Genomic DNA, 469 nt, shown 5'->3' with positions numbered 1-469 from the left:
TGTCCCCGGTCCCTGTCACCTTCATGACGTTGAGGAGCATCTCCTGGCCCTGTCCCAAACCCACCCCAGATCCTGTCCCCAAACCTTTGTCACCTTCATGACATTGAGGAGCATCTCCTGACCCCATCCCTGTCCCCATGTCCCCAGTCCCTGTCACCTTCATGACCTTGCAGAGCATCTCCTGGCCCTGTCCCAGTGCCACCCCAGCTCCTGTCCCCAAACCCGCATCACCTTCATGACCTTGCAGAGCACCTCCTGACCCCATCCCTGTCCCCATGTCCCTGTATCCCCACGTCCCTGTCACCTTCATGACGTTGAAGAGCACCTCCTGGCCCAGGCTGTCCTGGCCCTTGAAGAAGTCGTGCTCGGGGTAGGTGCGGGCGATGTCGCGGCGGATCAGGCGCTCGCAGGGCGACGACATCCGCAGCAGCTCCGAGTACTGGTGCCGCAGGGGCAGCTCGGCCGCGCT

The sequence above is a fragment of the Corvus brachyrhynchos genome, unplaced genomic scaffold (assembly GCF_000691975.1).
Source record: "Corvus brachyrhynchos isolate BGI_N302 unplaced genomic scaffold, ASM69197v1 scaffold1622, whole genome shotgun sequence".
Lineage (NCBI taxonomy): Eukaryota > Metazoa > Chordata > Aves > Passeriformes > Corvidae > Corvus > Corvus brachyrhynchos.
The sequence above is the reverse complement of the archived record's forward strand: the minus strand, read 5'-3'. Positions refer to the sequence as shown.